Source organism: Triticum urartu, chromosome 6A (assembly GCF_056163025.1).
Source record: "Triticum urartu cultivar PI428250 chromosome 6A, HENAU_Tu73, whole genome shotgun sequence".
NCBI lineage: Eukaryota > Viridiplantae > Streptophyta > Magnoliopsida > Poales > Poaceae > Triticum > Triticum urartu.
Window position 1 is genome coordinate 320,290,872 of NC_141878.1, and position 23,934 is coordinate 320,314,805.

At 45.9% G+C, this 23,934-nt stretch overlaps 1 pseudogene; it reads left to right on the forward strand.

The window, feature by feature from the left end:
* Positions 1 to 21,020: 21,020 nt before the first annotated feature.
* Positions 21,021 to 22,621, forward strand: LOC147965129 (uncharacterized; annotated as a pseudogene).
* Positions 22,622 to 23,934: the final 1,313 nt, after the last annotated feature.

Genomic DNA, 23,934 nt, shown 5'->3' on the forward strand with positions numbered 1-23,934 from the left:
TGTGGGCGAGTGGTGGGGCGGTCGCGGACAGAAGCAGAGGCACGGCTCACGCACACCCGCACCACTCTGGCAGCCAAAGCCTGGCGAGCGGTGTCATTCATGCGCAAGACGACGGGCCACACGCCACCAAGTACAAAGATGGAGCCAGGCCCCCCGCAAGCGGCGCGAGGCCCTCCAGGGGTGGCGTCGTGCCAGCCCCGGGCGGTGCGGCAACTTCCGAGGTGCCTACGCCGGCACCCCCGACGCACTCTTCCTAGGTTGTGCGCGACGAGTAGAGTTGCCATGCTAGCGACCCTGGGCACCATCATGGGAAGAGTCCTGCCCATCATTCGCGGGACATAGAAGGCCAGCACGCGCGCTGAAGTGCTGGCGGGAACGGCGTACAGCCGCTGGGTCGTGATAGAGCTCCTTCTAACGTGGTTAGAAGTCGGAGCGCATCACGATGCACACAACTTTCGCCACCACCCATGCCAGCGGAAGCTTTGGCACGTGCGCAGTTGCTCCTCGATTTTCCTCCTACTGCAGAGAAACTCGATGAGTGGAGAGCCACCATCCTAAGACTTGTCGGCGTTGCCAATAGAGATGAGCCACGACCGGCGGGCCTTCTGGCCGGCGCTCTGTCGAGCCGCCGCATTCCTGTGGTGGAAGGGTCGGGGGCGCTACAGCCACGGTGCACTCTCCTCCTCCATGCCAGCCACCGTGGGTGTCGGTCCGTCGTGACGGTGCTTGTGATAATGTTTCCGTAGCATCGTCTGACCCACGGACCCACCGTGATCAGTGCCAAGTTCTTCAGGAGCGAGCCCGTGAAGACGCTCGAACCACCATCGAACGCCGGCGCGATGCGCGCCACCAGTCAGATAGGCGGGCGATGCCCACTATGGACCACCCAGCACCGGGGGGCTCTGGCGACCTACCCTACAAGGTGGAAAAAGAGGTAAAACACAAGGGAAACACAAGAGAATCACTAAACCAACACAAGAAAGTCACACATGTTCTAGATCCTCGGATACATAGAGTTCACACGGTACACGATCAACTAAGGACGATACAAGGGTAACGGTCTTCTCCATGAGGAGGTCTTGATGTTCTTCTCTAAAGAGGGGTGTTGAATCCGCTTGGGGGATCTTCTCCGTAGGAGGCTCGAATCTCCAAGGAGAAGGTAACCAAGTGGATGAGCAAAGCTCTCACACGAAATATGAGCTAACCCTTTGCTAAACCTAGAAAGTTGGACGAGGTGGAGTATATATAGTCTTAGTGCAAAAGAGGGGGGTGAAGGGGTACATAGGCTACGGCCCAACACGAAACGGTGCACACGCGTCGGATGTCCGGGAGTCACCGGTCGTCCGGAGGCTCGTGAGGGTCCGGACGTCCATAGATTCGGCTCGAGTGGTCTTCGGTCGGACGTCCGGTCGGGGTCAGTCGTCCGAGGAGCGTCGGTCGTCCGGGGGGCGTCGGATGTCCGTCTGTTTTGGCTCGGGTGTGGAAGTGTCGTTCGTCCAGAGGAGGCTAGACGTCCGGAGCCTGGAGGTCGTCGGACGTCCGGGGTTCGTCGGTTGTCCGGATCCTGGAGACTTTGAGCAACTCTTCTTCTTCATCTCCGTCTTCACGTCCATCTTCCTCTTCTTCTTCTCCTTGCTCCTTAGCTTCTCCATGATACCTGAGTATGCACAATGTGTCCATATGAGGTAGTAGCCATGTCTCATGTGCATCGAAGTGGAAATCTGAGAGGAGTGATGTCACCTCGGTTTCGAGAGCTCTTGCATGTGCTCGTGTCATGGGTCCGCTAGGCACTTGGTGAGGCGATGGTAGGTCCATGGGGGTGACCTTGGGATGCTCCGCATCATCTCCCCTCCCTTGGGGAAGATCCGTCCTCGAATCAAATTCTTCATCACCATGGAAGGGAGAGAGGTCTTTGACATTGAAGATGTTGCTCACGGAGTACTTGTCACGTGGAATGTCGATCTTGTAGGCGTTGTCATTGTAGCGTGCAAGCACCTTGAAGGGTCCATCCGCTTTTGGTCGAAGCTTGGACTTGCGTTCTTGTGGAAAGCGGTCCTTGCGAAGGTGTAGCCACACAAGACCGCCAATGTTGAAGACCATAGGTTGCTTGTTGAAGTTGAGCTTGGTCGCAAGGCATTGAACTTGGCGCTCGATGGTGTTTCTTGTATCTTCATGAACCTTCTTGAGATGTGTCACGCACGCACTTGCGTCCAAATTGATGCGCTCTTGGAGTGGTAGAGGGAGAATGTCCAAAGGGGACAAAGGGTCGAATCTGTAGACGACCTCGAATGGGGACTTGCCGGTTGTTGAGTGTCCTGCTCGGTTGTAGGCGAACTCGGCGGTAGGTAGGCACTCATCCCATTTCCTTGATATTCTTCTTGATGAGTACTCAAAGTAGAGCAGAGAGTGTGCGGTTGGTAACTTCCGTTTGGCCGTCTGTTTGTGGATGATACGCCGTGGAGAAAAGTAGCTTGATTATAATCTTGGCGCATATGGTCTTCCAAAAGTAGCTAAGGAACTTGACGTCGCGGTCCGAGACGATCATCCTTGGCACTCCGTGTAGAAGCAATATGTCCCTACAAAAGAGAGTAGCAACATGTGAAGCATCGTCTATCTTGTTGCAAGGGATGAAATGTGCCATTTTTCAGAAACGGTCCACAACGACAAATATCGAATCCTTCGCATTTCGAGTCCTAGGCAAACCAAGTACAAAGTCCATGCTAATGTCTTCCCATGGTTGATATGGAATTGGTAGAGGCATATAAAGGACATGAGATTGAGCTTTGGACTTAGCTTTGCGACATGTAGAGCATCGGTTGGTGAAGCGATTGACGTCACGAAACATCTTGGGCCAATAGTAGTTCTTTGAGAGCGTAGCGAACGTCTTTTCGTGTACAAAATGGCCCATTAAGCCTCCTCCATGAGATTCCTGCAAAAGCAACAAACGAAGAGAAGACTCGGGGATGCAAAGTTTGTTAGCTCTCATAATATATCCATCTTTGATGTAATAGCGTTCCCAAGAGGTATGCGTCAAACACTTGGCATAAGGAGTAGCAAAGGTAGGATCATGCTCATACAAGTCTTTTATATGCTCAAAGCCAATGACATCCAAATAAAGTTGAGTAACAAGCATGCATATGCGGGAAAGGGCATCCGCCATAATGTTTTATTTACATTTAATGTACTTGATGACATAAGGAAAGGACTCAATAAATTCACTCCATTTAGCATGATGCTTGTTCAACTTGGTTTGGCCCTTAAGATACTTGAGTGTTTCATGATCGGTATGAATGATAAACTCATGAGGGCGAAGATAGTGTTCCCATTCATGCAAAACGCAGACTAAAGCATATAGCTTTTTGTCATAGATGGGGTAATTGAGTTGCCCGCCGGAGAGTTTCTCACTAAAGTAAGCTATGGGGTGCTTCTCTTGCGTTAACACACCTCTTATGCCATTACCACTAGCATCGCAATGAACCTCAAAGGGTTTGTCAAAGTTGGGTAATGCAAGCACGAGAGCATGAGTAGGCAAATTCTTAAGCTCATTGAAAGCGGTATCTTGGGAGGGTCCCCACACAAAAGGAGTGTTCTTCTCTCTCAAAGCATGCAAAGGCGAAGCAATGGTGCTACAATATTTCACAAAGCGACGATAGAAACCCGCAAGGCCAAGAAAGCTACGCACGTGGTGCAAATTAGTTGGTTGTGGCCAAGTCTTAATAGCATTGATCTTGGACTCATCAACATGAACACCCTTAAAAGAGACAACAAAACCCAACCAAACGAGCTTGTCAACGCCAAAAAGACATTTCTCCTTATTAGCATAGAGACGCTCTTTTCAAAGATTTTGTAAAACGGTGCGGACATGGGTGACATGCTCTTTGAGAGACTTGCTAAAAACAAGGATGTCATCGAATTAGACCACAACAAACACACCAATGTAAGGGCGAAAGACATGATTCATAAGACGCATAAAAGTACTCGGTGCTTCCGAGAGACCCATAGGCATGACTAACCACTCATACAAGCCAAACTTGGTTTTGAAAGAGGTTTTCCATTCATCACCCTCTTGTATGCGGATTTGATAGTAACCACTCTTAATATCAATCTTAGAAAAGATAGTGGCACCACTAAGTTCATCAAGCATATCGTCAAGGTGTGGGATGGGATACCTATAGCGAACGGTGATAGCATTGATAGGTCTACAATCGGAGCACATGCGAAAGCTACCGTCTCATTTTGGCACAAGAATGACCAGGACGGCACAAGGGCTCAAACTTTCATGCACATGTCCATGGTCTATGAGATGCTTTACTTGCCTTTGTATTTCTTTGGTTTCTTCGGGGTTGACGCCCTAGGGAGCTTTGTTCGGAAGCGGTGCTCCGGGGATGAGGTCGATGCGGTGCTCAATGCCTCATAGTGGAGGTAGTCCCGGAGGTAGCTCGTCGGGGAAAATATCATGAAATTCCTGCAAAAGAGAAGACAACACTAGAGGAAGAGTGTGAGAAGTGTTAGTTTGTGGTGCATTGTCCTTGCACACAAGGACGTAGTGTAGGACACTAGATGGGTTCTCACACACTCCTCTTATCTCACTTTTGGTGGCAAATAGGACTAAGTTCTTCTTTTCGCTCATCATGGAGGTGTTCGATTTGGGCTTGTGGTGCTCACTCTCTTTTTGGCGGCTCGATCTCTCACTAAGATCTCCATGATGGGTGGCTTGCTTGTCAACTATCACTTGGCTTGGTGACATTGGACGAAGGACGTACTCCTTGCCCTTCATCTTGAAGATATAGTGGTTCGTTCGGCCGTTGTGGATGACTCCTCTATCAAATTGCCATGGGCGTCCAAGGAGAAGGTGGCAAACGGTCATTGGAACGACGTCACACTCCAAGTGTCTTCGTAGGCTCCAATTTTGAAGGAGACTTGTACTCGATGCTCGACTTGGATAGTGCCGGAGTCGCTAAGCCATTACACTTTGTATGGATGAGGGTGCCTCTTCTTGGGCAATTGGAGCTTGGAGCAAAGTTCTTCACTTGCAAGGTTATGACAACTCCCTCCATCGATGATGACCTTGACGGATCGTCCATTGATACCGGCCTTGGTGTGAAATATGTGGCATCATTGGTCTTCTTCTTGGTGATTTTGGAGAGTCAAGACCTTGGAGACAACAACGGAGGGACTTGAATCTTCATCGCAAAAGACTTGTTCCTCTTCATCGTTCACTTGCCGGTGCATGGCGACTTGCTCAAGAGCGTCCATTTCTCCTTCACTCATCGAGTCGTAGGTGCTGTCATCGTTGAGGATCATTGTCCACTTGTTGGTGCACTCATAGGACTTGTGGCCTCGGCCTCCGCAAGTGAAACACTAGAAGGAACTCATCTTGACGGTCTCATCGGTTGGGGTTGAGGATGATGAAGCTCTTAGCTTGAGGATGACCTGGAGTAGACGAAGCTTTCTTGGAACTCGACTTGTCGATGTTGCTTGTAGAAGGCTTGGTAGATGGTGTTGAAGTCATTGAAGAAGCCGTAGGACTTGGATGAGAACTTGGCATACTTGAAATCGTATTGCACTTGACGTTCCCCCTTTGCAGCTTGATGCACTAGCTCGATGAGGTTCGAGTATGGTTGCAAGTCGGCGATCTTCTTGATAGGATGGTTGAGTCCATTCAAGAAACGTGCCATAGTTTGCTCATCATCTTCCGTGACATTGGCTCGTATCATGGCAATCTCCATCTCCTTGTAGTACTCTTCAACACGCTTGGTTCCTTACTTGAGTAGTTGGAGTTTCTTGAAGAGGTCGCAGTTGTAATAGGTAGGCACAAAGCGTGCTCTCATGAAATCCTTCATTTGCGGCCAAGTAGTGATGGGTGGTTCACCTCTTTCCTCTTGGCACTCGATAACTTGTTCCCACCAAATGAGGACATAGTCATGGAACTCAAGGGATGCCATCGCGATCTTCTTCTCTTCGTTGTAGTTGTGCAAACAGAATATCTTGTCAACTTTCAATGCCCATGAAAGGTACTCTTCGGGATCGTTGCTTCCGTTGAACTTGGGCATGGTAAACTTGAGCTTGCCATAACATTTCTCTTCATTGTGTTGGGGTCGGGGATGATGACGCCCATGTTGTGGATGATTGTCAAGCTCGTGTCGCTCTTGGTGAGGAGGGTTGTCAACCTCATGTTGCTCTTGTCATGGAGGATTTCCATTGTCTTCATGCTCTTGATGAACTTGATGTTATTGGCGAGCTTGTGGAGGAGCTTTTCGAGCTCGATGAGGAACTTGATGATGCACGCGAGCTTGAAATCTTCGTTCTTGAATTTCTTCGCGAAGTGCTTCTTCATGTTCACGAGCTTGTCGGCCTCGGTCGGCTACGGCTCGACTTGAATCTCGGAGGGCTTGTTGTGCCTCAAGTGCTTGAGATTCACGGAGTTGTTATTCTTGGCATTGTGCCTCGACATCTTGTGCAACTAGGTGTAGACGCACTCTCTCTTCCTATTCATGTTGTCGTTGGCGTTGCTGTTCTCATGCTAGCGCAAAAGCTTCTTGAGTTTGACATTGTCGGCGCTCTTGAGAGTCGGTATCACATAGAGGATTGAGGCTTGCTTGACGATCATTGCGCGCGACACCGCGCAGAGTGTTCGATGTTGGTGTACTTGAGCCGTAGAGGGTGAAGTCGGAGTGTCGACTTGAGCGAGTCCTTCTTGATGAAGACGAAGTGGAAGAAGAGCGGTTGAGCAACAAAGCGCGAATCTCGTGCATTCTTGCATCATTCTCTTGCTTGTGATCGTCGAGCTTGTGGTTGAAGTAGTCCCTTGTACGTTGCTCGGAGAGTCGCAAGTCAGCAGCGAGGTTGTCGATGTGTTCACTCATTGCTTGTTGCTCTTGATGCAAAGCACGTTGTGCACCAAAGAGGTGGCTCTTGGTGACGTAGGAGTTCATGTCGTCGTTGTGCTCAATGAAGAGTGGGTTTGTAGAAGTACTTGGCCTATCCATCATTCCAAAACAAATGTGAGTGGTAGAAAGAGAAGAACGAATACCAAATGTACCTTGACTGAAATTGAAAGTGGATCGATGAGCACTTCATGTAGGACAAGGAAATAGCACAATTGGTACTAGCTCTTGTCGGTTTCTCACACCTACACAAGTAAAAGATTATGGTGGAGCTTGGTTAGGATGGTGGCACAAAATTTGATGCAATTGTAAGTGAGCTTCAATAATGTTGGAAAAGATTCGCAAGATGCAATGTAACAAGTAGACCAAGCATATAAGGTACACGGAAACACACACGCAAAAACATAAGTGGGGTCATGCAACCAAGGATGAGCCAAAATGTGGAATCCACAAAAATGCTCGTGTTGCACAACACTAGAGAGACGTTAGCACGATTGTACAAAAGGCAGATACAAGAACTTGTGCACAATCTACTTAGGAAAAATGCAACGACTTCTATCCCAAGTATGCTCTATACAAGATGTTTTGATGATATGATCCCAGATGATCGAGTATGGCAATCTTAATGTTGTATGATGCGAATGGTTCTTGCTTAAAAGCTCTTTTCTTATCTTTCCTTTTTGCTTAAAAGCTTGTTTGGCTCTTTGATGTTGGAGCTCTTTTCTTATGCAATGCTTGACGAAACAAAATAGCAATTGTGTATGCGATGACAACTTTGTGACACAAAGGATGATACCAATATATGCAACAATGATGTATGTATGCTATGGGAAGTATGCTCACTAATGTGCACAAGTCTCGTTGCCGGCAATACTCAATGGCTAGTCTCGATGGGTAAGCAACGCAAAGGAGTAAGGCTATGATGGCTATCAATGTAATGGCAAGAGTGATATATCCAATACCAAGACGAAGTTACCGGTCTTGCTTTCGGTACGGTGTCAAAATGGTGGCACGAATGCCAAGATGTAGTCGAGGTGGTCGTTGTCGATGACGCGTCTGTGGCGAAGATGAGCGGCGGTGATGTCAATGTCGAACTGTACCTAGATAGACGAAACACAAAAGGATACGGAACCGCAACTCAAATTTTCAAAGCTCGAAGTGGAAACACGTGTCGGAGAGCGAAACGGTCCAAATGGTGGTGGTATGCGGAAGTGGTGATGGTGTAATGGTGGTAGGAGTGCATATGCGGAAATGTGTGGCGGTGGTGGTGACTACACTGGAAAAAAATCAGTTTCGTCAGGGTTGGTCGGACGTCCTGGCTGGGCCGGTTGTCCGGTCGTTGGACGTCCAGGCTGGGTTAGACATCCGGTGCCTAGGCGAAATTTCGGGCACGGGATGAACTGCTAGGTTTCTAGGTGGAGATGGCGAAAATGGTCAAATCCAGAGGATTTTGTGGGTAGAAAGTGTGGCGAAAGGGGGGAAAAGCTAGATCCACTCAAAACAAAGCAAATCCACGGATCAACCAACAAAATGTCAACACACTAACAAATCACAAAAAAAATTGGGGCTATTTTTGTGGGGAATTTTCGAATTAGGGACAAAAACAACAATAACTAGGCTAGCAACACAACGGGGAGACTCCGAAATCGTGATCAACGTGGCTCATGATACCAAGATGATGTAGGGTAGAACCCTAATCGCCGATCTTTCACGAAAGGAGCGGATCCCGCGATGAACACGAAGAACATGAGGGGGAAAAAGAGGGAAAGCACAAGGGAAACACAAGAGAATCATTAAACCAACACAAGAAAGTCACACATGTGCTAGATCCTCGGATACATAGAGTTCACACGATACACGATCAACTAAGTACGATACAAGGGTAACGGTCTTCTCCGTGAGGAGGTCTTGATGTTCTTCCCTAAAGAGGGGTCTTGAATCCGCTTGGGGGATCTTCTCCGTAGGAGGCTCGAATCTCCGAGGAGAAGGTAACCAAGTGGCTGAGCAAAGCTCTCACACGAAATATGAGCTAACCTTTTCTAACCCTAGAAAATTGGACGAGGTGGAGTATATATAGTCTTAGTGCAAAAGAGGGGGGCGAATGGGTACATGGGCTGCGACCCAACATGAAACGGTGCACAAGCGTCAGACTTCCGGGAGTCACCCGTCGTCCGGAGGCTCGCGAGGGTCCGGACGTCTGGTGCCTAACGGACGTCCGTAGATTCAGCCCGGGTGGTCTTCGGTCGGACGACCGGTCGGGGTCGGTCATCCGAGGAGCGTCGGTCGTCCGGGGGGCGTCGGATGTCTGTCTGTTTTGGCTCGGGTGTGGAAGTGCCGGTCGTCCGGAGGAGGCAAGACGTCTGGAGCCTGGAGGTCGTCGGACGTCCGGGGTTCGTCGGTCGTCCGGAGCTTGGAGACTTTTAGCAGCTCTTCTTCTTTGTCTCCATATTCACGTCCATCTTCCTCTTCTTCTTCTCCTTGCTGCTTAGCTTCTCCATGATACCTGAGTATGCACAATGTGTCCATATGAGGTAGTAGCCATGTCTCATGTGCATCGAAGTGCAAATCTGAGAGGAGTGATGTCACCTCAGTTTCGAGAGCTCTTGCACGTGCTCATGTCATGGGTCCGCTAGGCACTTGGTGAGGCAATGGTAGGTCCATGGGGTGACCTTGGGATGCTCCGCATCAACGCTCCTTGAGGAAGATCGTCTTCGGGCAGCTGTGCGAGCAGCGCGTTACCAGCAAGCCTGGCGCCGCTACCATAGCCGCAAGGTTCATGCCCGAAGTTTTGAGGAAGGCGACCTTGTTCGTTGGCTCGTTCAGTCGTCCAAGAATTCCAACAAGTTAACACCGAAGTGGGAAGGCCTTATCGGGTTATACGAGTCACCAGCCTGGCGCAGTCCGCCTGGAGACCGAAGATGGCGTTCCAGTGAGAAACTCTTGGAACATCAAACATCTTCCCAAATTTTAACCATAAGGCGCGGTTGCCGGGCTCCCCGGCAAACCACCTTTTTGTACAAGCCTTGCCGGCAAGGCATGTAACCCTTTATACAAAGCCAGGCGCAGACCCTGAGCATAAATAAATGAAGCGCTGGCGCCATAAGTTTTAGCATGCATGCTAGGTTAAGTCTCTCCCTCAGTTAGGGTTGATAGTGCTTAGCGGCGACTAACCCCTAGCATAGAGGTCGAGTGTGTGTCTGTCTGTTCCTTACCGTCCTCTTTGGTTCGCAGGATACATGGACATTTTCTGCCGAGCTGTTTTGAAGAAAGAGAACAAGCTGGCACTCTTCTACCTCTTGAGCACTGCGTTAGTTTTCCCCGAAGAGGAAGGGATGATGCAGCAAAGTAGTGTAAGTATTTCCCTCAGTTTTTGAGAACCAAGCTATCAATCCAGTAGGAGGCTACGCGCTACTCCGTAGTACCTGCACAACACAAATAAATCCTCGCAACCAACGCGATAAGGGGTTGTCAGTCCCTACACGGCCACTTACGAGAGTGAGATCTGATAGATATGATAAGATAATATTTTTGGTATTTTTATGATAAAGATGCGAAGTAAAATAAAAGCAAAGTAAAAGCAAAGGAAATAACTAAGTATTGGGAGATTAATATGATGAAGATAGACCCGGGGGCATAGGTTTCACTAGTGGCTTCTCTCGAGAGCATAAGTATTCTACGGTGGGTGAACAAATTACTATTGAGCAATTGACAGAATTGAGCATAGTTATGAGAATATCTAGGTATGATCATGTATATAGGCATCACGCCTGAGACAATTGACAGACTCCTGCCTGCATCTACTACTATTACTCCACTCATCGACCGCTATCCAGCATGCATCTAGAGTATTAAATTAATGAAAACAGAGTAATGCCTTAAGCAAGATGACATGATGTAGAGGGATAAACTCGTGCAATATGATGAAAACCCCATCTTGTTATCCTCGATGGCAACAATACAATACGTGCCTTGCTGCCCCTACTGTCACTGGGAAAGGACACTGCAAGATTGAACCCAAAGCTAAGCACTTCTCCCATTGCAAGAAAGATCAATCTAGTAGGACAAACCAAACTGATAATTCAAAGAGACTTGCAAAGATAACCAATCATACATACAAGAATTCAGAGAAGATTCAAATATTGTTCATAGATAGACTTGATCATAAACCCACAATTCATCGTTCTCAACAAACACACTGCAAAAAGAAGATTACATCGAATAGTTATCCACAAGAGAGGGCGAGAACATTGTATTGAGATCCAAAAAGAGAGAAGAAGTCATCTAGCTACTAACTATGGACCCGTAGGTCTGAGGTGAACTACTCACACTTCATCGAAGGGGCTATGGTGTTGATGTAGAAGCCCTCCGTGATCGATGCCCCCTCCGACGGAGCTCCGGAACAGGCCCCAAGATGGGATCTCGTGGATACAGAAAGTTACGGCGGTGGAATTAGGGTTTTGGCTCCGTATCTGATCGTTTGGGGGTACGTAGGTACATATAGGAGGAAGGAGTACGTCGGTGGAGCAACAGGGGGCCCACGAGGGTGGAGGGCGCGCCTGGGGGGTAGGCGCGCCCCCTACCTCGTGGCCTCCTCTTTTGTGTCTTGACGTAGGGTCCAAGTCTCCTGAGTCTTGTTCGTTGAGAAAATCACGTTCCCGAAGGTTTCATTCCGTTTGGACTCCGTTTGATATTCCTTTTCTTCAAAACCCTAAAACAGGCAAAAAACAGCAATTCTGGGCTGGGCCTCCGGTTAATAGGTTAGTCCCAAAAATAATATAAAAGTGGATAATAAAGTCCAATAATGTCCAAAATTGTAGATAATATAGCATGGAGAAATCAAAAATTATAGATACGTTGGAGACGTATCAAGCATCCCCAAGCTTAATTCCAGCTCCTCCTCGAGTAGGTAAATGATAAAAACAGAATTTTTGATGTGGAGTGCTACATGGCATAATTTTAATGTAATTCTTCTTAATTGTGGTATGAATATTCAGATCCGAAAGATTCAAGATAAAAGTTTTAATATTGACATAAAAATAATAATACTTCAAGCATACTAACAAAGCAATCATGTCTTCTCAAAATAGCATGGCCAAAGAAAGTTATCCCTACAAAATCATATAGTCTGGCTATGTTCCGTCTTCACCACACAAAATATTTAAATCATGCACAACCCCGATGACAATCCAAGCAATTGTTTCATACTTTTAGTGTTCTCAAACTTTTTCAATCTTCACGCAATACATGAGCGTGAGCCATGGATATAGCACTATAAGTGGAATAAAATGGGGGCTATGGAGAAGACAAAAAGGGATAAGATAGTCTCACATCAACTAGGCGTATCAACGGGCTATGAAGATGCCCATCAATAGATATCAATGTGAGTGAGTAGGGATTGCCATGCAACGGATGCACTAGAGCTATAAGTGTATGAAAGCTCAAGAAAAGAAACTAAGTGGGTGTCCATCCAACTTGCTTGCTCATGAAGACCTAGGGTATTTTGAGGAAGCCCATCATTGGAATATACAAGCCAAGTTCTATAATGAAAAATTCCCACTAGTATATGAAAGTGATAACATAGGAGACTCTCTATCATGAATATCATGGTGCTACTTTGAAGCACAAGTGTGGTAAAAGGATAGTAACATTGTCCCTTCTCTCTTTTTCTCTCATTTTTATTATTTGGGCCTTTTCCCTTTTTATGGCCTCTTTTCTTTCTCTCCCTTTTTTTATTTTTCGTCCGGAGTCTCATCCCGACTTGTGGGGGAATCATAGTCTCCATCATCCTTTCCTCACTGGGACAATGCTCTAATAATGATGATCATCACACTTTTATTTTCTTACAACTCAATAATTACAACTCGATACTTAGAAAAAAATATGACTCTATATGAATGCCTCCGGCGGTGTACCGGGATGTGCAATGAATCAAGAGTGACACGTATGAAAGAATTATGAATGGTGGCTTTGCCACAAATACGATGTCAACTACATGATCATGCTAAGCAATATGACAATGATGGTGTGTGTCATAATAAACGGAACGGTGGAAAGTTGCATGGAAATATATCTCGGAATGGCTATGGAAATGCCATAATAGGTAGGTATGGTGGCTGTTTTGAGGAAGGTATATGGTGGGTGTATGATACCGGCGAAACATGCGCGGTATTAGAGAGGCTAGCAAAGGTGGAAGGGTGAGAAAAGTGTGTATAATCCATGGACTCAACATTAGTCATAAAGAACTCATATACTTATTGAAAAAATCTACAAGTTATAAAAGAAAAGTATTACACGCATGCTCCTAGGGGGATAGATTGGTAGGAAAAGACCATCGCTCGTCCCCGACCGCCACTCATAAGAAAGACAATCAAAAAATAAATCATGCTCCGACTTCATCACATAATGGTTCACCATACGTGCATGCTACGGGAATCACAAACATTAACACAAGTATTTATCAAATTCACAACTACTCAACTAGAATAACTCTAATATCACCATCTTCATATCTCAAAACAATCATCAAGCATCAAACTTCTCATAGCATTCAACACACTCATAAGGAAGTTCTTTTACTATTCTTGAATTCCAAGCATATAAGGATTATTTAAGCAAATTACCATGATATTTAAGACTCACAAAATAATCTAAGTGAAGCATGAGAGACCAATAGTTTCTATAAAACAAATCCACCACCGTGCTCTAAAAGATATAAGTGAAGTACTAGAGCAAAACTATATAACTCAAATGATATAAGTGAAGCACATAGAGTATTCTAACAAATTCCAAATCATGTATGGCTCTCTCAAAATGTGTATACAGCAAGGATGATTGTGGTAAACTAAAAAGTAAAGACTCAAATCATACAAGATGCTCCAAGCAAAACACATATCATGTGGCGAATAAAAATATAGCTCCAAGTAAAGTTACCGATAGAAGTAGACGAAAGAGGGGATGCCTTCCGGGGCATCCCCAAGATTTGGCTTTTAGGTGTCCTCAGATTATCTTGGGGGTGCCATGGGCATCCCCAAGCTTAGGCTCTTGCCACTCCTTGTTCCATAATCCATCAAATCTTTACCCAAAACTTGAAAAGTTCACAACACAAAACTCAAAGTAGAAAATCTCGTGAGCTCCGTTAGCGAAAGAAAACATAAGACCACTTCAAGGTACTGTAATGAAATAATTATTTATTTATATTGGTGTTAAACCTACTGTATTCCAACTTCTATATGGTTTATAAACTATTTTACTAGCAATAGATTCATCAAAATAAGCAAACAATGCACGAAAAACAGAATCTGTCAAAAACAGAACAGTCTGTAGTAATCTGTAGCTAGCGCAAGATCTGGAAACCCAAAAATTCTAAAATAAATTTCTGGACGTGAGGAATTTATCTATTAATCATCTGAAAAACAATTAACTAAATATAACTTTTAAAATAAAAATTGCAGCAGTTCTCGTGAGCGCTAAAGTTTCTGTTTTTTACAGCAAGTGTAACAAGACTTTCCCCAAGTCTTCCCAACGGTTCTACTTGGCACAAACACTAATTAAACACAAAAAACACAACCAAAACAGAGGATAGATAAATTATTTATTACTAAACAGGAGCAAAAAGCAAGGAATAAAAATAAAATTGGGTTGCCTCCGAACAAGCGCTATCGTTTAACGCCCCTAGCTAGGCACAACAAATAAGGATAGATCTAGGTATTGCCATCTTTGGTAGGCAATCCATAAGTGGCTCTCATAATAGATTCATAAGGTAATTTAATTTTTATTTCTAGGAAAGTGTTCCATGCCTTTCCTTAATGGAAATTGGAATCTAATATTTCCTTCCTTCATATCAATAATTGCACCAATCGTTCTAAGGAAAGGTCTACCAAGAATAATAAGACATGAAGGATTGCAATCTATGTCAAGAACAATAAAATCTACGGGCACATAATTCCTATTTGCAACAATAAGAACATAAATAATTCTTCCCATAGGTTTCTTAATAGTGGAATCCGCAAGGTGCAAGTTTAGACAGCAATCATGAAAATCACGGAAACCTAACAAATCACACAAAGTCTTTGGAATCGTGGAAACACTAGCACCCAAATCACATAAAGCATAGCATTCATGATATTTAATTTTAATTTTAATAGTTGGTTCCCACTCATCATATAGTTTTCTAGGGATAGAAACTTCCAATTCAAGTCTTTCCTCATAAGATTGCATCAAGGCATCAATGATATGTTTAGTAAACGCTTTATTTTGACTATAAGAGTGAGGAGAATTTAGCACGGATTGCAACAAGGAAATACAATCAATCAAAGAGAAATTTTCATAGTTAAATTCCTTGAAATCCATAATAGTGGGTTTAGCAACATCTAGGGTTTTAATTTCTTCAATCCCACTTTTATCAATTTTAGCATCAAGATCAAAAAATTCCGAATTCTTGGAACGCCTTCTAGGTAAAGGTGGATCATATTCAGTCCCATAATTATCAAGATTCATATTGCAAAACAAATATTTAATAGGGGACACATCAATAACTTTTAGGTCTTCATCTTTATTTTCATAGGAACTAGAAGAACACGCTCTTATAAAGGCATCTTTCTTAGCACGCATCCTAGCGGTTCTTTCTTTGCACTCATCAATGGAAATTCTCATGGCTTTGAGAGACTCATTGATATCATGCTTAGGTGAAATAGATCTAAGTTTCAAAGAATCAACATCAAGAGGAATTCTATCAACGTTCCTAGCCAACTCATCAATCTTAAGTAATTTTTCTTCAATCAAAGCATTGAAATTCTTTTGCGAAGTAATAAATTCTTTAATATTAGATTCAAAATCAGAGGGCATCTTACTATAATTTCCATAAGAATTGTTGTACGAATTACCATAATTATTAGAGGGATTACTAGGATAAGGCCTAGGATTAAAATTTCCTCTATACGCGTTGTTACCAAAATTGTTCCTACCAACAAAATTCACATCCATAGACTCATTATTATTCTCAATCAAAGTAGACAAGGGCATATCATTAGGATCAGAAGAAACACTCTTACTAGCAAATAATTTCATAAGTTCATCCATCTTTCCACTCAAAACATTAATTTCTTCTATCGCATGCACCTTTTTATTAGTAGATCTTTCAGTATGCCATTGAGAATAATTAAACATAATATTATCTAGGAGTTTAGTAGCTTCTCCTAAAGTGATTTCCATAAAAGTGCCTCCCGCGGCCGAACCTAAAATATTTCTAGAAGCAAAATTCAATTCGGCATAAATTTTTTGTATAATCATCCACAAATTTAAACCATGAGTAGGGCAATTACGTATCATTAGTTTCATTCTCTCCCAAGCTTGTGCAACATGTTCATGATCAAGTTGCTTAAAATTCATAATATCATTTCTAAGAGAGATGATCTTAGTGGGAGGAAAATACTTAGAGATAAAAGCATCTTTGCACTTGTTCCATGAATCAATACTATTTTTAGGCAAAGACGAAAACCAAGCTTTAGCATGATCTCTAAGCAAAAAAGGGAATAGCTTCAATTTAACAATATCATTATCAACATCTTTCTTCTTTTGCATATCACACAAATCAATGAAGCTATTTAGATGGGTAGCGGCATCTTCACTAGGAAGGTTGGAAAACGGATCTTTCATGACAAGATTCAGCAAAGCAGTATAAATTTCACAAAATTCAGCATCGGTAAGAGGAGCAATCTGAGTGATAATAAAATCATTATTGTTGGTATTGGTGAAGTCACACAATTTAGTGTTATCTTGAGCCATCGTGACAAGCAAGCAAACTAACACACAAGCAAACAAAAAGCAAGCAGGCAAAAAGAGGCAAATAGAGAAAGAGAGGGAGGATAGAGAGAGGGGGGGCGAATAAAACGGCAAGGGTGAAGTGGGGGATAGGAAAACGAGAGGCAAATGGCAAATAATGTAATGCATGAGATAAGGGTATGTGATGGGTACTTGGTATATTGACTTTTGCGTAGACCTCCCTGGCAACGGCGCCACAAATCCTTCTTTCTACCTCTTGAGCACTGCGTTGGTTTTCCCCGAAGAGGAAGGGATGATGCAGCAAAGTAGCGTAAGTATTTCCCTCAGTTTTTGAGAACCAAGCTATCAATCCAGTAGGAGGCTACGCGCCAGTCCCTCGTACCTGCACAAAACAAATAAATCCTCGCAACCAACGCGATAAGGGGTTGTCAATCCCTACACGGCCACTTACGAGAGTGAGATCTGATAGATATGATACGATAATATTTTTGGTATTCTTATGATAAAGATGCAAAGTAAAATAAAAGTAAAATAAAAGCAAAGGAAATAACTAAGTATTGGAAGATTAATATGATGAAGATAGACCCGGGGGCCATAGGTTTCACTAGTGGCTTCTCTCGAGAGCATAAGTATTCTACGGTGGGTGAACAAATTAATATTGAGCAATTGACAGAATTGAGCATAGTTATGAGAATATCTAGGTATGATCATGTATATAGGCATCACGTCCGAGACAAGTAGACCGACTCCTGCCTGCATCTACTACTATTACTCCACTCATCGACCGCTATCCAGCATGCATCTAGAGTATTAAATTAATGAAAACAGAGTAACGCCTTAAGCAAGATGACATGATGTAGAGGGATAAACTCATGCAATATGATGAAAACCCCATCTTGTTATCCTCGATGGCAACAATACAATACGTGCCTTGCTGCCCCTACTGTCACTGGGAAAGGACACCGCAAGATTGAACCCAATGCTAAGCACTTCTCCCATTGCAAGAAAGATCAATCTAGTAGGCCAAACCAAACTGATAATTCGAAGAGACTTGCAAAGATAATCAATCATACATAAAAGAATTCAGAGAAGATTCAAATATTGTTCATAGATAGACTTGATCATAAACCCACAATTCATCAGTCTCAACAAACACACCACAAAAAGAAGATTACATCGAATAGTTCTCCACAAGAGAGGGGGAGAACATTGTATTGAGATCCAAAACGAGAGAAGAAGCCATCTAGCTACTAGCTATGGACCCGTAGGTCTGAGGTGAACTACTCACACTTCATCGGAGGGGCTATGGTGTTGATGTAGAAGCCCTCCGTGATCGATGCCCCCTCGGGCGGAGCTCCGGAATAGGCCCCAAGATGGGATCTCGTGGATACAGAAAGTTAGGGTGGTGGAATTAGGGTTTTGGCTCCGTATCTGATCGTTTGGGGGTACGTAGGTATATATAGGAGGAAGGAGTACGTCGATGGAGCAACAGGGGCCCCACAAGGGTGGAGGGCGCGCCTGGGGGGGCGGTAGGCGCGCCCCCTACCTCGTGGCCTCCTCTTTTGTGTCTTGACGTAGGGTCCAAGTCTCCTGAGTCTTGTTCGTTGAGAAAATCACGTTCCCGAAGGTTTCATTCCGTTTGGACTCCGTTTGATATTCCTTTTCTTCAAAACCCTAAAACAGGCAAAAAACAGCAATTCTGGGCTGGGCCTCTGGTTAATAGGTTAGTCCCAAAAATAATATAAAAGTGGATAATAAAGCCTAATAATGTCCAAAACAGTAGATAATATAGCATGGAGCAATCAAAAATTATAGGTACGTTGGAGACGTATCACACTCCAACCCCGGCAAGCCAAGGTTGCCGGGGGCTGCAGACGCAAGAACCCAACCACGGCAAGCCAAGGCTGCCGCGGGCTGCAGACCCAGATAAGTTCTTTATCCCCTGTTGTGCATTTCCATATGGAGTTGGGCGTGTGAAACCTCGTTTTTATTCCTAGGCCGCCGTGCTCCCTCTTTTTCCTACACCCAAGGACTATTCCCTGGATCAGGACTGGGTCGTAGTCGCGGTGACAAGGAAATAGACGACGGGTCTAAACCCTACCTCGCCCCTGCCTCCGCCGAAGGCGTGAGAATGGTCGAATGAGGTAGGGGGACGGCAAGGCCCGTTGCCGGGCGACAATGTTTATCTTAAAAATAACAAGGATTCGCTCCTTGGCATGGGCCTCGCTCACGCAAAAAGAACCCGACAAGCACCCTTTTTAAATTAAAAACATCGCATCCAGGTATAGTTCATACGGAATGAAAAACATGAGCAAGGGGATTACAAGTTTGAAATTGAACAAGTGCCCGCAGGATTACAAACTAAAAATAGATAAGATGCCCATAATCCCTTTCTTGTCCCTCTTGTTAGAAGATGGAACGAGACAGCAGGAGGGCAAAAAGAATGCCTAGGTGAGGTACGAGCAACAGAAGACACCAAGAGAACATCCCGGTGCAAGTAGAGGAGCCGAAAGATGAGGCAGTGGTGCCCACATACTCCGACTTGACGGCCGCGACCCGCCTTCTTCGTCTTCTCCGGCCCTCCTACGCCAGCGGCCCAAGGAGGCGACGGGGAACATGCCGGTGGAGAGCTTGACGAGGAAGGCCCTTGGTAGGGCGCACGACGGAGGAAGGGGCGACACGGTCAGTCAGAGACAAGGTCGACGTGCCCCCGCTCGACGCTCTCATCGTCGCGGTCGCTATCCTTCTCATCACTCCCACTTGAAGAGGAATCTTCATCGTCGGAGGAGCTATCCACGCAGCACTTCAGGCGAGTCCCAGAATCTCTAAAGACCTTGACAGAGAGTAGGCCGTTCTCCATTAATTTGAAATAGAGAACAAGCCCCACCGTCAGGATATGGATGCGAGCAAAGGTCTTCCACCCGCGGTGAAGATACATGACTTGAGGGACGGGGAAGTCGACACCGACCGGCGTGCTGCCGTTCCCGCAGCCCCTCATGTGCAACCTCAGGGTCTGGGGTGGGTCGAGCTCCATCTCCCGAGCGAATGGCGTAGGAAGATGAAGGCGACGACGCGGTGGCCGATGCAGCCTGATGAAGAACTCGCGGGGCTGGTCCCCGACGTGGCCCTCCGTTGGGAGAGGCATTGCTGGCGGAGGCAGAGCCGGTGCGCCGCCTTATCCGCCCATCCCCCGGGCGCTATGCTGACCTTGGCCTGGTCCCCTCCCCCTCCCTCTCGTGGTCGGCTCCACCGCCGCGGCCTCTTGGGGAGGAGGTACGCGCTGTCGAGCGGAGACCCTCGCCGCCACCGTCGAAGGGCCGGCACCTCCTCTCGTCATGGCAGATGGAAGAAAAGAGCCAAGGTGGAAGGAGATAGATGATGAAAGAGTACGGGATGCCATCCCCCTTCTGCCCCTTATAAAGGGTCGGGGCTCGGCCTCCCCGCTCAACCAATCCAGCCATCTGGGGGAGTAGGGAATCGACAGTCAGCGGCGGTTTTTTCGTGAAATTTTTACAACTTGCTGATTGGGATGATCCAAACGATACACCATTGGAAAGATGTCGTCGAGATGCAACTTTTTCATGTAGAACACACTCTCTAATTCCTTATGGTTTACGCATAGTTTTAAAAATAGTGAAACACGGACACTCTCTTTTTCACGACACCAAAATCGACGAGTGAGCTGCATCAGACAAAAAAAGCGCATTGCTTCAAACAAAAAAAACGCAATGCATCAACGGGCAAGTGAACCGCATTACTTAGTGTGTATTTTTCTTACTTTATGAATAAGAGAGATCGCGGAGACGAGGACAAGTGAACCACAGTATATATCGAGTAAACTACATAATTGTTGTCTTTTTGTAAATTCATCTGGACTACATGGTCAACATTAGTGAGCTACATGGTTAACGTTAGTGTAGTGCATCATTTTTTATCTGTTCATCTTGTCCTGCAAAATATAGTTAACTGACCCGCAGGTGTGTAATGCATCACAGCAACCATGAACTTCATTGGTTTTTTTTGCAAAGTGCACGGCAAAGATGTTCTTAGTGAGCTGCATCAATTTTTAAGAAATTATACACCAACGTCCTTACAATTTTGCAAAAAACTATTCCCCCCAAAGTAATATAAAAGTGAACTCCACTGTGCAATTTTTTTTACAAAGTGAACTCCTTTGTAAAATGCACTGCGCTGTAATTTTGGACTGAAGGCGGAGGTGGAGTTCCGGATCATACACAAAATTTTCAAACAAAAAGCAATGAACTGCACAAAAGAAGCCCTGAACCAAAAACTATGCAAAACACTTTCAAATTGAACCACGAACTCCCGGCCAGAGGAGCACTCGGCCTCGATCGAACTGCAATAGAGAACCAACCGAGCTGCACTGTAGCGAGAGGTGACCCTCCTCATGGACAAAGGGAACTACAACCATGGTCAACCAAACAGCATGGCGGCACTGCCGATTGTAACACCCCGAGTGTCATGCTACAGTAATCCCCTGTTAATGGTGACATGCCATCTTGTTACTGTTGCTAATCTTCACTTGATCCAAATCACAATTCAAATTCAAATCCCATCTAAAGTCAAAAAAATCATATTTGCCAAACCTGAAAACAAAAATGTTCGTGATGTTGCAAATAATCTGCAAGTATTTGTCTTGGAGAAATCAACCCTGGTTGGATTACTAAAATGCCCCTATAAATATTATAAGTGGTCCAACAGCTAATAAATTGGCCTTTTAAAAATAAACAACTATTTATTTAACTCCATTTGCCCTCAAACTTTTTTTCCGAGCATAAATTATTCTATGGTAATTGTGTGAAAAAATCCATGTGCGACAAAAATGGTTTGGAAGCTTATTTAAATAGAAAGCAGTAGCTACCTTTTAAAAAAAAGAAAAGTAAAACTGAAATTGCTCTATGCACTTTTGGCCCACCAGGAAGAAGAAACTAGAGGCCCAACCTAACCTACCAAGCATCTCCTTCCTTACGCTACAGTGGAGGCAGGGGGTGGCCGTGGCGGCCATCCCACGGCCATGGCCACGTGCCGGCCATCGCCGACCTCCCCGGTGCCCTACAAAACGCCGCCGCAACCCCCCCCCCCCCCCCCCCCCCCCTTTGACTGAACCCTAATCCCCTCTTTCTTCCCCCATCTCTTTCTCTCGATCTGAAGCGCGCCCGAGGGCCGCCGTCCCCATGTCGTCGTCGATGTCGCGGCCACCATGCTCCCCACGCTGCGAGAAGATGTCCAGGAGAACCATCACGGTCTACTCCGTCCATCCCGAGGACCAAATAAAGCGAGGACGACCTGTGCACTCGCCATCGAGGCCATCTTTGTCGCGTACATCGCCGGCGTTCGTTGTCCTTTGCCACAGCTCCGGTCCGTCCCCGGCCTCCCCGACCTCGCCAACGAGCTCGCAGTGAGCTTCTCCTCCATCTCCCCCTGTTTTCCCCTTCGATCTGATGCCGTAGGCTGCTCGCCCTATCGTGCCCGAAGCTCTGTGCACGCAGCCATGCTCAGCCGCCCGTGGCCGCGCCCCTGACCGCGTCCGTTTGCGCATGCGTGCGCCCGCCGCGCCCTGGCCATGTGCCCGCGCTCGCCCTACTGCATCTTTCTCCTTGTAGTGCCGCTGCTGCGCCGCTGTTGCTGCTCGGCTACTGCTATTGCTGCTTGCTGCGGCTGCAGCTGCTCCCTGCTCTGCTCGCCACTACGCTGCCGGCTGCGCTGCTCCGCGTATTGCTCTTGCTGCTGCTGGTATTGCTTGCTTGCCGCTTCTACTACCTACTGCTGCCGCTACTTAGCTGCTGCTCTAGCCGCTACAAATGGCCATGGCTGCGCACATGTGCTGTGCGTGTGTGCGCACAAGCCGTGAGGCTGGCTGTGCCTCTGGCCGGCCATGTGCAAAGTAGTTTAGGGCTAACTACTAGTTAGATTAACTACTAGTCTATGACAAGTGGAACCCTGGACTAATTAATCTAATTAAATGGAATATTTTAGTTGCTTCCTATGACATGTGGGCCACACACTCCCCATTTGACTAGTCAGGTTGATTTGGTTAACTCGTTTTAAAATAAATTCAAAATTTCATAAGTTGTCTTAAACTTGAAATTTTAATATAAAATAATCCGTAACTCGGATGAAATTTTTTTATATATGAAAGTTGCTCAGAACGACGAGACGAATCCGAATACACAGTCAGTTCATCTGTCACATGCCCCTAGCATGCTGAACATGGAACTTTTCCCTCTCTTTCATTTGTCCGGAAAATGCCTAACACCAGGAGAATCCCTCCGGATGTTTTCCCTCTCCGTGTATTGCCATGTTATGCATTAGGATGCTTTGTTTGCTTTATATTTATTGTTTCTTCCCCCTCTTCTCTCCGGTAGACCCCGAGACCGATGCTGCCCCTGTGATCGACTACGTCGACGACTACACTTCTTCCTTTTCAGCAGAGCTTCCAGGAAAGCCCCCCTTTGATCATCCCGATATCGCTCATCCCATTCTCTCATGCTTGCATTAGATTTTGCTACTGTTATTGTTTGCTCCTATTCTGCTGCATAGCCTGTTTATTGTAACCTGCTATTGTTACCTACCTGCTTATCCTAAACTGCTTAGTATAGGTTGGTTAGAGACCCATCAGTGACCCCCTCACTTGACCCGACTGCCCCGCTGGATTATCAGAAGACCCGATCAACGGGATTGAAGGCCAGGCCCCGACACCTCACGTCACATCACGCCCCTTTGTTGCTCGACTCTGCAGAGTTACCATCAAGTGCCGAGGTTGGAACCTCATACATCACTCCTGATGAGATCTCTGTAGAGTAGCTATTCGGTCGTGGTCATCGAGGGTGATTTCCTCCTTAACCACTTCCGATACGACTCTGTCGTGCAACCCCTCAAGTGTGAACCTCGAGCGTGGTTCCTCTTACGTTCACCTTGATGTTTACATCGAGTGGAAATCCGACAAGGGTGATTCCTCAGGTTTTCTCCCTTGGTGTTAAACACACGGTTACTATGGTTACTATGAATTTGCACTGGACCCTGTTACTAAAGACGGGTTGGCCCTGAAGGGTACCCGCGCGAGCTTAATTGCGAGGATGTGGAGTCGGGCGGACCTAGAAGGTGCCCGCGAGATAATTACGAGGCGTGGCCGGGCATTCCTAGCCCTTGTCGCAAGTCCTCGATACGGGGCAACGGGGTCACATCTTTCGTGAGTCTCTGCTTGTTACCGCGCGTTCCTAATCCACTACGATTTGGATATTTGATC